This window comes from Triticum dicoccoides, chromosome 5B (genome assembly GCF_002162155.2).
Source record: "Triticum dicoccoides isolate Atlit2015 ecotype Zavitan chromosome 5B, WEW_v2.0, whole genome shotgun sequence".
In the NCBI taxonomy this organism is placed as follows: Eukaryota; Viridiplantae; Streptophyta; class Magnoliopsida; order Poales; family Poaceae; genus Triticum; species Triticum dicoccoides.
Window position 1 is genome coordinate 328,626,413 of NC_041389.1, and position 15,332 is coordinate 328,641,744.

A 15,332-nucleotide genomic window follows, 5' to 3' on the forward strand; every position below is an offset into this window, starting at 1 on the left:
CAGTGGAGAGCAGGGCAAGTGTACCTTGTTTGGGTCGCTGTTGTGGTCGAGTGGAGGAATCCTTCTGGCTCCGCGTGGGTTATCCTTATTTCCGGTAACGGCTACCATCCATCTTTCCAGAGTGACGTCGTCGACTGCTTCTGGATGGACTCTAGTCTCGTCTTCGGTCCCACAGTACAACCACATGCAGTGGCTCCGGAACTGAAGGGGCTGGATGCGACGCCTGAGGAAGACCTCCAGGAGGTCCATGCCCGTCACTCCCTCCCGAACCAACTGCACCACGCGCTCCATCAACATCTTCACGTCAGCTTTCTCCTCCGGAATCAGCTTCAGAGGGGAGGGCTTGTTCACTCGGTCCATGGTAAACGGAGGAAGTCCACTCGACTGCCCTGGCGTCGACTGGACCTGGCAGTAGAACCAAGTCGACTGCCAGCCTCTGACGGACTCGGGAAAGGTCATGGGCGGGAAGGTGCTCTTATTCCTCACCTGGATCCCCAGGCCTCCACACATTTGGACGACTCGGGTTCTCTCATCACCTGGGCTCGCCTTCTTCACGGTCTGAGAGCGACACGTGAATATATGTTTGAACAAACCCCAGTGCGGTCGACAGCCCAAGAAACCCTCACACATGGACAAGAATGCAGCAAGATAGGCAATGGAGTTTGGGGTAAAGTGGTGGAGCTGCGCTCCGAAGAAATTCAAGAAGCCAAGGAAGAAAACACTCGGCGGCAAAGAAAACCCACGATCAACATGGGTGGCCAAAAGCACACACTCACCCTCTTCAGGCTGAGGCTGCCACTCCTTCCCCGGAAGCCTCGCAGCTCCGTGAGGGATCAAGCCCTCGTTGGCCATGTCGAGGAGGTCATTCTCTGTGATGGTCGACTGGATCCAGTCTCCTTGGACCCAGCCCTTCGGCAAGCGGGATTTGGACGAGGACCCTCCGCGGCTGGTGGATCTCCCCTTCACCTTCTCCGACGCCGACGCCTTCTTTGCGCGCTCCAGCGCCGCCGTCTTCTCCTTGGCCATGATCGCCGGCGAGATGCGCGAAGGGAAGTGGTGCGGGGGCGAGAGCGAGCACGCTGGGCGGGGAAGAAGGAAGCAGAGAGAGGGAGAGAATGCTGAGGCGCAGCACAGAAATCCTCGCCGGGCACATTTATAAGGTCCCTTCCGAGTGGATGACAGGTGGGCCCGTCGATCTAATCATATCTGGGAGCAGTTATGCAGACGGGATACGTGGCGAAAAAGGCGGCGCGGAGATCGAGGCGTCTATGCCCCGTCCCATCCGAACGCCGCGGTCCGCCCCGCTTCGCGCGCGTCCCCAAATTTCGCATCCCGCGGAATCCGCGAACAGCAAATCAGTTTGTCAGACGCGGTGTTTCCGGCGATCCGTCGCTCGGAGATCGTCGAAGCCCGAAAGATCACTCGACGCAAAAATAGAATGGATCGAGTCGACTGAAGGCGAATTGCTCCCTGTCGACGAAGAGATTCTTTGGTCCAGGACAACGCACGACCAGGGCACAAAGGTTAATCGGAAACGACATCAACTCCTTCCTCACTCGAAGCCTCAATCCATTCGGGGGCTAATGATGGGGTTATGTACCTAGGGTAGGGTCATGGACCTGATCTAAGTACCTTACCCAAGGACACCCTCAGAAGAAGTCGCCTTCCAGTCGACTAACGAGGGACACACTCGACTGACTTGAAGGACTCGACCACGAAGACTCACTCGACCACCAGAAGGTCAAGAGGCACTCTGCACTGCAACGGCCTGTAATCAAGTAGACTTTATGATAGTAAAGGCACTTTATGTGGGGCGTTACCAGTAACGCCCCAGACTTAACTCACCTTGAACCCTCTCCTACGTGGGCTGGCTGGGGTCCTGGCGCACTCTATATAAGCCACCCCCCTCCACAGGCAGAAGGGTTCGGCTCCTTGTAACTCATATACTCATAATCCACTCGACCGCCTCCGGGCTCCGAGACGTAGGGCTGTTACTTCCTTCGAGAAGGGCCTGAACTCGTACATCCTTTGTGCTTACAACCTCTCCATAGCTAGGACCTTGCCTCTCAATACCTACCCCCCACTCTACTGTCAGGCTTAGAACCACGACATCGGGCACCCATGCCTTTGCCCGGATTAAGGCATTGATGGCTCCGGTTCGGGCAGCGAATTTTTTCAGCTCCTCAATCCGGGCTGGAAGCATTGACAACTTGCTAAGAGTGTCCTGGATTAAAGAGGGCGCCGGGTTGTTGTGAGAAGCTGTGCTGATGATCCGTTGGGCTCCAGTGTACAATTGTTCTACCAAGGTGTAGGCAGCTTTCAATTTCTTCCGCACATCATTTCCTAAGTGCCCAATACGTGTGCCTACAAAAGGATTGGAATGGTCTCAAACCGGACTTACGATACAGCAGATTCAAATTTATCACAGAAGTTACAAGGAGCTTACCAAAGATAGCAGCCGTTATGGAGTGTATTTGCCGCTGTACGGCCGTCAGTTCATCTACCACCGGTTTAAGGGCCGCTTCAGCATTTTCTGCTCTTTTGGTTAAACCGGCCTTCTCAGTGGCCCAGTCAGCTCGCTCTTTCTTAAAACTTTGTTTCAGCCGTTCAGCAGTGCTCAAAGCGCTAGTTAATTCTTCCTTGGCTTTATCTGTTTCAGCTTGCTGGGTCTTCAGGGCCTCCTGCAAATCGGCAATCCGGCCCTCCTTGATTTTAATCTCAGCCTGCATACAGATGACATTTTAAAGCTTTTCACAGTCGAGACAAGAAATTGAAGTATCAACCACATAATAAAGTTATATGCCTGATACTTGGGGGCTAATGTACCTTCAATTTTTTGTATATTGCTCAAATACAAAGTCCCAAGCTCAATACAAGTATTCAACTTGGCACTTGGGGGCTAATGGCTATTTGATCAAGTTCTGTTCTAAGGATAGCTTTTTATTTTTTTTAGCCCCGGTTTGCTTATGCTAAACCGGCCCTCGAGGGTTATGCCGACGGATTGCAAAAAAATATATATTCAGGATCAAGTCCCGGTTTGACCAAGGTCACAAACCGGCCCTTGGGGGCTACCGGGATGAATGCAAGGGCAGAAAAGAAAGAAGGAATTTACCTCAAATTTATCCCTCATCATTTTGACTAGGCCAGCTTCACAGTCACGGCTAGTGTAAAGCCGGTTCAAATAGCCAGAGTGAAGATCTTGAGCATTCAAAGCGGCATATGTTTCTAATTCAACATCCCATTTTCCTTTATTCAAAGGGGAAGAATCCTCTTTCATGGTATGCCTGGTAAGGGTGGCAGGATTCCCGGGTTCAGAGCGGCCTACACCGGTAATCACAACATCATCATCTTTTGACTCGCCGGTTTGGGTTGGTGCGGCCGTTTTGTCAGCAGGAGTGTGGGATTTCTCAATCTGGACAGAGCTGGCAGGCGGATCAGCAGACGCTGGAGTATTAATAAGACCTTCTTCGGGGATAATGTTGTCTTGCAGAGGAGGATCATTGGGGATATCTTCAGAAGTAAACATTTCACGATCCGGCACTTGGTCATGTTCTGGGGCCATATTTTCTTCAGCCGCTTTATCCAGGCGGGCCTTCTTGCTTGGTTTCGGTTTAGCCCTGGAAGAAAAGATAAAAATTAAGGAAAAGTGTAAACCATTGCGCAGCATACTGGAAGGATATGTTCGGTTTAACTTACCCAGCAACTGTTTTCAAAGGTGGTAGCTGGGTGGCCGACGATTCACCAGATGAGGAATGAGAAGTGACCTGATAATTGGAGTCGGATGGATTAAGAGGTTGACGGAAGAAACCCGCTTTACGATTTAAATCAATAAAAAGGTCGGAGACCTCGGAGTGGCGTTTTCGAACCGGACTGTTGGGTAAACCGGCAGAGGTAACTACCTGGCCACTGTGCCGGGTTGTGCGGCGAGCTTCGTGTTGCCGAGTCTTCATAAGAAATTGGGAATCCAGATAAGCAAGAGGATGAGAAAATTTAACTTTCCGGTTTGCCCGGCGAAATTTTGGCAAAGGCAAGATTTCTGAATCGGAAGAGAGAATAGTTACCTCAACGAAAACCGCATTGCTGGCTTTAGCGTCATCCTGACAAACATCATCATCAATAAGGCGTGTAAAAAGTAAGCCAAGTGAATCAAGTTCTACCTCAAGATCCGGATTACCCACATCATCATCAATGGCTGGGTCAGATGAAGCGGTGGTTTTTCTCTTATGAGCTGGTTTCTTGACAACCTTGGTCTTGGGCCGGGTTGGCCGTCCTACCTTCTCCGTTTTGTCTTGAGGAAGTTTCTTACTCCAGAACGGATAATCACCCTGGATCAGCAGCAATTAAAATGTTGAACATATAAAATAGTAACTCGGTTCAACAATAGAGCAATTGAAATATTACCGCTGGCGGTTTGTTGGTGGTGTAGTAAGGAAGCAGACCGGTTTTAGCACAGAGGTGCTCCGGTTCATTCAGCATCTTCTTCACAGATTCTGTGACTTCGTCCTCAAGGAGTTGGATTTTAGTGTGTCGGAGTGGGTCATCGATACTATCAGTATACTCACACATCAAATTTGGGCGTCGGCTTAGAGGCAAAATACTCCATGATATCCAGCAGCGTGCAAGGTCTATTCCTGTTAAACCGTTGGCCATGAAGGCCTGGAGCTTGGACAGTTGAGGAGCATATTTAATTCTCTCCTTAGCGCTTAGCCTTTGTGGAAAAGGGTGAGTGTTGCTGAGCCGTTCCGGACGGAAGCCAGGCAAGGGATTTTCATTATCAGGAGATGTATCCTTGCAATAAAACCAAGTTACGTTCCATTCCTTGGGGTGAGTATGGAGTTTGACGTGAGGGTAGGTGATTTCTTTCCTCTTCTGAATGGCCATACCGCCCAGTTCGGTATTAGGGCCGTCAGTGAATTCAGTACGACGGTTCAGATGAAAGAGATCTCTAAATAACTCGACGGAAGGCTCCTCTTGAAGGTATGCCTCAGAAAGTACTTGAAAGTGACATAGATTGGTGACAGAGTTGGGGCCAATATCCTGTGGATGGAGTTGAAAGTTGGCTAACACATCCCGATAAAATTTGGAGCCGGGCGGTTTGAAGCCCCGGGCCATATGATCTGTGAAGACCACAACCTCTCCTTCCTGGGGTGTAGGAGGACATTCATCTCCAGGAACCCTCCAATGAATCGTGTCTTTGCTATCCAAAGCACCAATCAGGACTAGATCGTTCAGCTGTGATTCTGTGACACGGGAGGGAACCCAGTTGCACTCGTACACTTGTTTGGCCATGACAAGATCTACAAGAAATAAATGATCCGGTTCAAGAACATGCCGGATAAAACGGTGTTGATCTAATTACGGTAAACCGGAGGCAGTACCCATAAACCGGTCTTCTACAACGCAGCATCAGATGGATTCTGGCGGTTCAACCAGGGGACTAATGACATATATACCGGTCTGGCAATTTTTTCTCTATGGTGAAGTTAAACCGCCTGGCCTAAGCATCGGAAGCAATCGAAACTATGGATAAATAGTTATGCAGAAACAAGTTTCACAAAATTATGTTACAGCCACGGATCTACAACAAGCTCATAAAAACAGGAAATATTTTTGAAGACTAAGACGGAAACAAAAGTGAACCATTGAGCGGATAGATGCGGGAGATCTATGAGCTTGGATGAGAAATGGTAAGCGGATGCTAAAGGGATCGTTGCTAAACACAGCAAGAGTTCACAGATGCATTCAAGATCAGAAAGCAGCTATGAACGCGCGATGAACATAGCAAGAACATGGAACCCTAAGAACACATCTAGGTTAAGAGGGAGAGAGAACTTACTAGGAACGGAGAGGATGCGGAAAGACGCCGTGACACTCTGGTACGTACAGGTTGATGTAGCGGCCTGAGACGAGGCAGAGGTTGACGGTGGTGGCGGAGCTCCAAAGCCGGCAACGTGAGGAAGAAGAAGAAGAAGGGATGAAGGGGAAGAGAAAACAAATGACCCTTCGATCTTATTTATAAGGCAACTGAGCTAGGTCAAACGCGCGAATCCAGGAGCTGTCATTAAGAGGGCGTTATGAATTTCATAATGACGTCATGCTGGTTTATAGTAGCCAAAGTTGATGACGTCATGCCGGTTTACAGCAATCAAACATGATGACGACATGAAGATTTGCCAATTAACAGAAGACATCCAAGACGTAAGATGGTGTGAAGGATTGACATGAACCAGTTCAAATCAATCTGGGGCCTAATGTTGGGGATATTACCACTGGGTGTAAACCGGCCTACTTGGGCCGGGTTAACTTCATAGTGGTATAAGCAGGTGAAGGCCCAAGGCCTATAGTCGGTTTAGAATCTGTAGCTATAAAACCGACCTGATGTATAACTTGTATTGTAAGTTAGGAATAGAGAGATACCGACCGGGATACGAGTATGAACCGGCTGGGACTCTATGGACCGACGGGCGTCACCCATATATATAAGGGGACGGCCCGGCGGCGGTTCAAAGGGGACAACCACAACTCGGGCCTAGGCGAAGCTTGTTTGCTCCCTAGCCATTGAGACCACATCAATTCCATCACAACTAGACGTAGGCTTTTACCTTCCTCGAAGGGGCCGAACTAGTATAAACCCCACGTGTCTTTGTGTCCGCTTTAACCCCTTCAAGTAAACTCGTAGCTATGGCTCCACGACTAAGTCCTTTCGCTAGGACATCTGCCGTGACAAATCCACGACAATAGGCATGTCTCCTCCAATGGACGGGCGACATCTGGCCCACTGACGAGCTGATAGGTGTTCCCTTCGGCCAATCAGAATTTTACACGTGGAAATTTCCCATTGGTCGGGGCTGTTAACGGGTTATCGGATCCAAAATCCGACCCGATAGCTTAACGACGTTCTGTTACGGTGGATGCCACGTGTCGGTCACCCTTGACGAAAGCACTTATGTGACGCGCGATTTATCGTCATGGAAGTGGACACTTCCGTGATGATAATTTTGGTAATGTCATGGAACACTTCTACTACAACATAGGTATGACTATCTTGATTCTGTCATAAATTTGTCATGGATGTACATGCATGACAAAATACGCGACCTACTATGACAAACACGTATCATCACGGAAGTGTATTTTTTTGTAGTGGATTCAAAGCAATAGTCTATCATTTGACATAAAAACGATAATACTTCGAGTGTACCAATAAAGCAATCATGTCTTTTCAAAACAACAAGGCCAAAGCAAGCTTATCCCTACAAAATCATATAGTTTGGCCATGCTTCATTTTCGTCACACAAAAATGCTCCCATCATGCACAACCCCGATGACGAGCCGAGCAATTGGTTCATACTTTTTAACACGCTTCAGCTTTTTCAACCCTCACGCAATACATGAGCGCAAGCCATGGATATAGCACTATAGGTGGAATAGAATATAATGATGGAGGTTATGTGGAGAAGACAAAAAGGGAGAAAGTCTCACATTGACGCGGCTAATCAACGGGCTATGGAGATGCCCATTAATTGATGTCAATGTAAGGAGTAGGGATTGCCATGCAACGGATGCACTAAGAGCTATAAATGTATGAAAGCTCAAGAAAAGAAACGAAGTGGGTGTGCATCCAACTTGCTTGCTCATGAAGACCTAGGGCATTTGAGGAAGCCCATCGTTGGAATATACAAGCCAAGTTCTATAATAAAAATTCCCACTAGTATATGAAAGTGACAACATAGGAGACAATCTATATGAAGAACATAGTGCTACTTTGAAGCACAAGTGTGGAAAAAGGATAGTAACATTGCCCCTTTTATTTTCTTTTTTTTCTTTTTTTTTCTTTTTTCTTTTTTTCGGTGGGCTTCTTTGGCCCCCTTCTTTATTTAGGCTTCTTTGGCCTTTCCTTTTTTTTCTTTTTTTCATGGGGCAATGCTCTATAATGATGATCATCACACTTTTATTTACTTACAACTCGATACTAGAACAAAGATATGACTCTATTGAATGCCTCTGGCGGTGTACCGGGATGTGCAATGATCTAGCGTAGCAATGACATCAAAAAATGGAAAAGCCATGAAAACATCATCCTAGCTATCTTACGATCATGCAAAGCAATATGACAATAAATGCTCAAGTCGTGTATATGATGATGATGGAAGTTGCATGGCAATATATCTCGGAGTGGCTATGGAAATGCCATAATAGGTAGGTATGGTGGCTGTTTTGAGGAAGATATAATGAGGCTTATGTGTGATAGAGCGTATCATATCACGGGGTTTGGATGCACCGCCGAAGTTTGCACCAATTCTCAAGGTGAGAAAGGGCAATGCACGGTACCGAAGAGGCTAGCAATGATGGAAAGGTAAAAGTGCATATAATCCATGGACTCACATTAGTCATAAAGAACTCATATACTTATTGCAAAAGTTTATTAGCCCTTGAAGCAAAGTACTACTACGCATGCCCCTAGGGGGATATATTGGTAGGAAAAGACCATCGCTCGTCCCCGACCGCCACTCATAAGGAAGACAATCAAAGAAACACCCCATGCTTCAAATTTTTCACACAACGGTTACCATACGTGCATGCTACGGGACTTGCAAACCTCAACACAAGTGTCTCTACAATCCACAACCACCCACTAGCATGACTCTAATATCACCATCTTTATGTCACAAAACTATTGCAAGGAATCAAACATATCATATTCAGCGATGTACAAGTTTATGTAGGATTTTATGACTAACCATGTGAATGACCAATTCCTGTCATCTCTCTAAATAGATATAAGTGAAGCAAGAGAGTTTAATTCTTTCTACAAAAGATATGCACACACTCTAACAAATATAAGTGAAGCAAAAGAGCATTCTACAAATGGCGGTTTTCTATGTGAAGAGAAACAGGCAATCCAAACTTCAAATGATATAAGTGAAGCACGTGAAGCATTCTATAAAGCCATACTCAAAAGATTTAAGTGAGGTGCAATGAGTATTCTATATATCAACCAAGGACTATCTCATACCAGCATGGTGCATAAAAGAAAAATGAAAACTAAATGCAAAAGACGCTCCAAGACTTGCACATAATGCACGAACGAAACGAATCCGAAAACATACCGATACTTGTGGAAGAAAGAGGGGATGCTTTCCGGGGCATCCCCAAGCTTAGACGCTTGAGTCTCCTTGAATATTTACTCGGGGTGCCTTGGGCATCCCCAAGCTTGAGCTCTTGCCTCTCTTCCTTTTCCTCATATCGAGACCTCCTCGCTTAGACACATCATCCACACAAAACTTCAACAAAAAACTCGGTAAGATCCGTTAGTATAATAAAGCAAATCACCACTCTAAGTACTATTGCAAACCAATTCATATTTTGTTTTCACATTGTGTCTACTATAATATAACTTTTCCATGGATTAATCCACTAATATAAATTGATAGATTCATCAAAACAAGCAAACTATGCATCGAAAACAGAATCTGTCAAAAACAGAACAGTCTGTAGCAATCTGAACATACACCATACTTCTGGTACCCCAAAAATTCTACCAAAATTAGGAAAAATAAAAATGTTGTACAGAAAGACAGTGCAAAGAGAATCATAACCGTTTGATGTTCCAGTTAAAAATGTAAAATCGCGCACTACAGGCAAAGTTTCTATCCTGCACCGTACAAACCAACAAGCATTGTAAACATCCTAAAGGCAAACCTTGGCACATTATTTTTATAATACAATGGAATTGTACAAGGGGATAATTATTTTTTCTGAAAAGTTTCTGTAATCAAGATTCACAAAGTTTCCGTGAGCATGAACAAAGTTCAAGGAGCTCTCCCACTTCAACAATGCTTGTCTTTATTACTTTCACTTTCCTTTTTGAAAAGTTTTTAGGTTCCCCTCTTTATTTTTTTGTTTTTAAACTATATAAAAGCACTCAACAGAAATAAGTGACTCTCTAAAACTTCCGGGTTGTCTCCCTGGCAGTGCTTTCTTTAAAGCCATTAAGCTAGGCATTTAGTGCTCAAGTAATGGATCCACCCGGATCCCAAGGTATATCAAAGCCAATTTTAATTAACAATGATTTGTAATTTAGTAGTGATCACAAAGTAACATATATCATGCAACAATGAAGTCTAAATCTCTTCCTATGCATCGGCATGTCATAAAAGAACAATTCATGCACATATAGTAAAGGCCAATGCATAGTATAAGCAATTTCTTGCAATTTTATCATATTGGAAACATAGAGAGGTGGAGATATAGTTCATCTATCATAATAATTGCAAGTAGGAGCAGCAAGCACATGCATATTACATCTATCAAAATCATCATGTGCAATGGTAAAAGGCAACCCATTAATATAATCCTTAATAAGCACAAACTTCTCCGATATAATGTAGTTTGGAGAATTCAAAAAGATAATAGGACTATCATGCGTGGGTGCAATAGCAACAATTTCATGTTTAACATAAGGAACTATATCAAGTTCATCTCCATAAGCATAATTCATATTGGCATCTTGGCCACAAGCATAGCAAGCATCATCAAAAAGGGATATTTCAAGAGAATCAATGGGATCATAACAATCATCATAGCAATCATCCTTCAGTAAGCACAAAGGGGAATTAAACAATGTATGAGTTGAAGAGTTACTCTCATTAGAAGGTGGGCACGGGTGATCAATCCGCTCTTCCTCCTTTTGTTCTTCGCTCTCCTCATCATCTTTTTCATCCAATGAGCTCACAGTTTCATCAATTTCTTCTTCCATAGCTTCCTGCAAAATATTAGTCTCTTCTAGGACAGTGGAGACTTTCTCAATAAATGCATTAATATAGTATTTGTATTCATAATTTTCATTGCAATATCTAAGTATAGCAAGATTTTCTGGTCTATAACCTAAATCATCAAAATCATCAAATGCTTTAAACATAGATTCAATCTCATAAGCACCCATAAGAGCAACAAATTCTTATATTTATTCCACATCATAGTAATCATATCTACCATTAGCATAAGAAGCTAAGGTTTCATTATCATTAAATTTGCATGAAAAGGGAAGGTGTGGAGCCTTCATCCTAGAGCAACAAGTATAATCATATCTCAAGCATAGTTGATGAGCATACCAACGCAACATAATAAATTGATCCCATAATAGTTTCCCTTTTTGTGTCGAGCGATAATCCCTAAAGTATTCACGTTGATCCAATGTGTCTCCCATTATAAAGTTAAATGGGGTTTTCTCAGGATTATCAAAATAGTACATAATATCTTTCACGTAATGAGAATCGGGGGTTTTAGGAGTTACCCCATCTACATGAGTAGCAAGTACATCTAATTTTTTTGGTATTTTGTGTTCCATATCCATAACTAAAGATAGAGAACAACTAAGAACAGCAAATAAAAATTACTTAGTGATAAAGCAAACAAGCACACACGAGAATATTCACCCCACGCTATGACTCCCCGGCAAGGGCGCCAGAAAAAGGTCTTGATAACCCGCAAGTATACGGGATAGTTGTAGCCTCTTTCGATAAGTAAGAGTGTCGAACCCAATGAGGAGCTAAAGGTAGAACAAATATTCTCTAAAGTGCTATCTGCCACTGATACGACTTACGCACGCTTGACGTTCGCTTTACCTATAACAAGTATGAAACTAGAAGTACTTTGTAGGCGTTGTTGGATAGGTTTGCAGGATAATAAATAGCACGTAAATATAAACTAGGGGATATTTAGGTAAAGAAGCAATAAAGTAAATATAACGAGTGTGGAAAAGTGGTGGTAGGAGTTGTGAAATTGTCCCTAAGCAATTGACTACGTTACTAGACCGACAATCACTATTGCAATTCTATTTGAGGGAGAGTCATAAGCTAACATACTTTCTCTACTTGGATCATATGCACTTATGATTTGAACTCAAGCAAGCATCCGCAACTACTAAAGATTCTTTAAGGTAAAACCCAACCATAGCATTAAAGTATCAAGTCCCCTTTATCCCATACGCAAACAACCTACTTACTCGGGTCTGTCCTTCTGTCACTCACGCCACCCACCATAAGCAAATCATAAACATATTGCAAACCCTACAGCGGGAATCCCTCACGCTTGCGTGACATAGAGGGCACAATAGGACAGCACCAATAATAAAACATGCAACTCAAACCAATCATAGCAATTCATCAATCACCGATAGGACAACAAAAATCTACTCAGACATCATAGGATGGAACACATCATTGGAAAATAATATGAAGCATAAAGCACCATGTTCAAGTAGAGGGTACAACGGGTTGCGGGAGAGTGGACCGCTGAATATAGAAGGGGGAAGATGATGGAGATGTTGGTGAAGATGACGGTGATGTTGGTGAAGATCGCGGTGATGATGATGGCCCCCGGCAGCGCTCCGGCGCCACCGGAAACAAGGGGGGGAGAGGCCTCCCTTCTTCTTCTTCTTCCTTGACCTCCTCCCTAGATGGGAGAAGGGTTTCCCCTCTGGTCCTTAGCTCCCATGGCTTGGGAGGGGCAAGAGCCCCTCCGAGATTGGATCTATCTCTCTGTTTCTGTGTTCTCTGATTCTGCCCCTTCATCGTTTCCTTTATATCTGGAGATCCGTAACTCCGATTGGGGTGAATCTTTCGCCCAGATTTTTCTCGTAAAATTAGCTTTCTTGCGGCAAAAGAAGAGCGTCAACCGCCTTACGGGGGGCCCAGGAGAGTCCAGGGCGCGCCTGCCTCCCTGGGGCGCGCCCCCTATCTCCTGGCCCCTTCGGGCAGCGTCTCGCATTGATTTTACTTCCCAAAAATCATAAATATTCCAAAATAATTCTCCGTCCGTTTTATCCTGTTTGGACTCCGTTTGATATTGGTTTTCTGTGAAACATAAAACATGCAACAAACAGGAACTGGCACTGGGCACTGGATCAATAGGTTAGTCCCAAAAATAGTATAAAAAGTTACCAAAAGTATATGAAAAAGAATATTGGCATGGAACAATCAAAAATTATAGGTACGACGGAGACGTATCAGTGAGCCTTTAACATGCCTAAATATAATTAGGGCCCTTAGTAAAATTAGGCTGTTTACAGGTGTAAATATCTCGAACCCATAAAAAACATGGGCCTTTAATAGACCGAAAGAGAGATTGGGCCCTGATTGTGCCAAATAACCCACTGGACTTAGCAGGCCGAAATGGTGGCCCATTTACGATGCGGATCTTTGACAGGCCGAAATTCGGACGGGCTGTAGATGCGCCGACCTAATACACGGGCCTTTAACAGGCCAAAACTTCGGTCGGGCTAGATTATCGTCATTTTTATATGGGCCGTTAATGGGCCCGATATGACGTTGGGCCACATATGACCCATGGTTTACGTCCGGCGTTAACAGGCCAAAAATGACAGCAGGCTGAAAGTGGCCCAAATCTATAGTGGGCCTCTAACAGGCCGAATGTCAGACATGGCCGAATATGACCCAAATTCTTCACGGTTGTTTATGGGCCAAAAGTTTTGATGGCCTGTAAATGGGCCCAAATGAAGCCGGACCTTTAACAGGCCGGAAATACACCGGGCCGTAATTCGGCCCAATTACTTAGCGGACAGTTAACGGGCCAGAAGTGACCATGGGCCGCGTTGATGACAAGTTTAGGACAGGCCGTTGACGGGCCGATTTGACAGAGAATATTGGGCCTTTAGCTAGGCTGGCCCATTATGGTCTGCAGAATCTTGTGGGCCTTTAGCTGGGTCGGTCCATTGTGGACCGTAAAATCTTGTGGGCCTTTGGCTGGGCCGGCCCATTATGGTCTGCAAAATCGTGTGGGCCTTTAGCTGGGCCGGTCCATTATGGTTCGCTAAATTTTGTGGGCCTTTAGCTGGACCGGCCCATTATGGTCCGCAAAATCTTATGGGCCTTTGGTTGAGCCGTCTTATTTAAACTTTGTGGGTCAATTTTGGGCCGGTCCACGTGTCAACATATCATAGGCCCATCTTGACCGTTGGATGAGTGACACCTGTGCCAACGCGGAGCTGACGCGTGGATCTGTCAGCCAATGAGAATTTTACACGTGGAAAATCGGCATTGGTCGTGGCTGTTAACGGGTTATCGGATCCAAAATTTGACCCGATAGTTTAACGGCGTTCCGTTACGGTGAATGCCACGTGTTGGTCACCCTTGACGAAAGCACTTCTGTGACGCGCGATTTATCGTCATGTAAGTGGACACTTCCGTGATGATAATTTTGGTAATGCCATGGAACACTTCTACGACAGCACGGGTATGACTATCTTGATTCTGTCATAAAATCGTCATGGATGTACATGCATGACAGAAAACGCGACCTACTGTGACAAACACGTATCATCACGGAAGTGTATTTTTTTTGTAGTGTGGTAGCCTTTTATGTTTCTTCTTTTTTATCATTTGGGTGTGTTTGTGTTGTGGCCCAAGCAATTTTCTTTTATGACCCTGGTTGGGAAGTGGTTGTATGGATGTTTGCTTTATCTATAAAGCGGGGTGAAAGCCTGTTTCGAGTAGAGGTATTACTGACTGCCCTGCGATGAATGAGTGAGCTTGATAAGCCAAACACGTTCGTTTTTTCGTCTGTTTGAACTGTCGATAATTCTTTTATAGTACTCCCTCCGTCTCAAAATAAGTATCTCAATTTTATACTAGCTCTAGTATAAATTTATACTAAGCTCAAAACATTTATTTTGGGATAGAGAAAGTACCACCAAGCTCGATTTCCTTTGAGACTATCTCCGTTAGCTCTTGTACCCCAGAGCATAACTTTTTCCCAGGACTTCCGAGCACCTATCGGTTTTCTTAAGCCCATGTGTTAGCATACAACTGCTACTCTCAAGAAAATCCACCGAGTATATCCAAGCAGGAATTAGCATTCAACCAGGTTTCTCTTTGAGAACAACTTTGTTGACCCACGGTATTCTGGTGACTAGTTTATCTCCAGTATTTTTGAGTTAGTTCTATCTTTCACAGAAAAGAGATGTCTTTTTGTTCTCTGCCTCTTAGTTTTTAATATTCCAGGTGCTACCAAGTGCTTAAAATTTATAGGACTTACCGGACAGATTGGTACAGCTGAGGAGTCACACAATTCCACAAACGTGTGTTTTCCTCCCGGCCGTTCAATTAATAAACATGCTTGATAGTGCTGAAAATTTCTCTCGGATACTTCTAACCCAATTATTTTTTTCCCTGATTAACTATTAGGATTATGCTCTCTCTCCCTGCGCGCGCGCACCCCCATACCCCAGTAGTTTTGGAAGTTCTTTGGGAGCAGTTCCCTTGAGTTAGAAGGCCTTTCTTGATCTCCTTCATTTGTGTTCAAATCTCTTT